The following is a 2,253-nucleotide window of genomic DNA, read 5'->3' on the forward strand; positions in this document are numbered from 1 at the left end:
TTCAAACTAGTTTGTTCAGACTTCAGATAGTATTACGTTGTTTTGGGTATTCTATACCCCACTCTCATGTTATGATTATTCCTGTCTGAACCTTATAGCCTTACAGTATTAAGTATTCCGCATTTATGTTCTATATTATGCAGTATACAGGTACAGATATCAGCCATGGGTTAGCTTGTGGTCCCTCAGGGTCATGGGCACCGTGTAGCATTCCGGTTCAGGAAATCGGGGCGTTACAGTTTGGAGCATAAACACTTCTGCCAATAAGTAGATGAGGCGTAAAAGTAAAATATACTACTGATAGATTAGGTAAAATTTTGACTATACTAGGTAAAATAAACCAACGTTCAATACTTTTTCACTATCTTAACATCTTTACCTCTTGGTTATATATATAATCTCATTATAACCTACCAAGCATTGCCAATCTTGAAACCACTAATCCCTGAAACTCCGTTTCATTAGAAATGGCCACCCAAAAAAGCCTTCTTCACCCTCTTCAATGTCTCCCACTTCAACTCAAAAACCAAAACCCACAAAAGAAATGCCATCTTTTCAAACAAAAACAAAGAAAATTAGTTACCTCTAAACTTCGAGCAGCTGTTATTGGTGGTGGCCCAGCTGGTTCCTCAGCTGCAGAAGCTTTAACCACCGGTGGAGTCGAAACTTTCCTCTTTGAACGCAGACCAGCTACAGCCAAACCATGCGGCGGTGCCATTCCACTATGCATGCTCAGAGAGTTCTCAATACCTTCCCATCTCATTGATCATCATGTCAACCAGATGACAATCTTTTCTCCATCAAATGTCATCGCTGATATAGGCAAAACCCTTAAACCCCACAAGCTCGTCGCGATTCTCCAGCGAGAAGTACTAGACTCATTCCTCCGGCAACGTGCCGAATCTAGCGGCGCTACTCTTCTCAAAGCCCTTGTCACCAACCCGGTGGTTCCACATACTCACATGAGCCATACATCATTCACTACACCATTGATAATGCCAGCTTCAGCTCTCCGTGGATGTCTTCATTGGTGCCGATGGAGCCAACAGTCGTGTGGCTAAGTCGATCAAAGCTGGAAATTACACTACTTCCATTGCTTTCCAAGTGAGAATCAAATTGCCTGAGGATAAAATGGGGTATTACGAAAACTAGGCTGAGATGCACATAGGTAATGATCATGTGTCACCTGATTTTTACGCGTGGCTGTTCCCCAAATGTGACCAGGTGGCAGTAGGAACGGGAATGAGTGCGCAAAACCCTATATCAAATACTTCAACAGGTACCAAAGCACGAGCCAATCTAAAGATTGAAGGCGGAAAAGTAATCAAAGTGGAGGCTCATCCAATGCCGCAACATCCACGTCCAATTCTGGTCCGTGGACAGGTCGCTCTAGTAGGGGATACAACAGGATACGTGACAAATTATTCAGGCGAAGGAATATATTTTGCAGCAAAAAGTGGAAGACTTTGTGGGGAAGCAATTGTGAAGGCCACCAAAGGCGGAGAAAACATGATCAGTGAAGATGATCTAAAGAGGGAATATTTAAGAAAGTGGGATGACAAGTATTTTACTACTTTCAAGTTCTAGAATTTGTTGGAGAAAGTGTTTTATGGTAGCAATGCAGCAAGAGAAGCATTGGTGGAGTTGTGTGGAGATGAATATGTGCAAAGGATGACATTTGATAGCTACTTGTATAAGAAATTAGCTAGTGGCAATAGGTGGTAAGATGCTAAAATTGCCATAAAGACAATTTCAAGGTTGGTTAGGTGTAACTTTCTAGGATGAGAAATGGAAGCATTTACCTAAAAGATTCTCCCACGAATCTAGGTTTATCTAACACACTGTTTCGATCGTGGTTTCCCATGGTATGGTATGATATGGTTATCAAGAGGATCATGACCAAACCTATCGACAACCCCCTAGACTTGGCACGATCTTTCACTTTGGCACCTCAAGTGGACGTTGTTCACTTTTGGCACCTCAAGTGGACGTTGTTCACTTTTGACACCTCAAGTAGCCATAAAGTGTGTCACTTTGGCACACTTTGCCGAATCAGCAAAAATCGTGTGCTACACGCATTGAAAGCACATTTGAGAGGTATTTTTGTAATTTTTCATCTTTCTTCCACACTTTTTCAATCCATTAATTTTCCACCATTTTTCTTTCCTTTTATTAACACATTTGTATCCCTTCATTGATTGAATTAACAAAGAAAGCTCCCAGATACATACACACATTATTACCACTATCTCA

The 2,253-nt window shown here is 41.4% G+C and overlaps 1 pseudogene; it reads left to right on the forward strand.

Moving 5' to 3' along the window:
- Positions 1–467: 467 nt before the first annotated feature.
- Positions 468–1,785, forward strand: LOC107854893 (annotated as a pseudogene).
- Positions 1,786–2,253: the final 468 nt, after the last annotated feature.

Source organism: Capsicum annuum, chromosome 1 (genome assembly GCF_002878395.1).
Source record: "Capsicum annuum cultivar UCD-10X-F1 chromosome 1, UCD10Xv1.1, whole genome shotgun sequence".
Taxonomy (NCBI): Eukaryota; Viridiplantae; Streptophyta; class Magnoliopsida; order Solanales; family Solanaceae; genus Capsicum; species Capsicum annuum.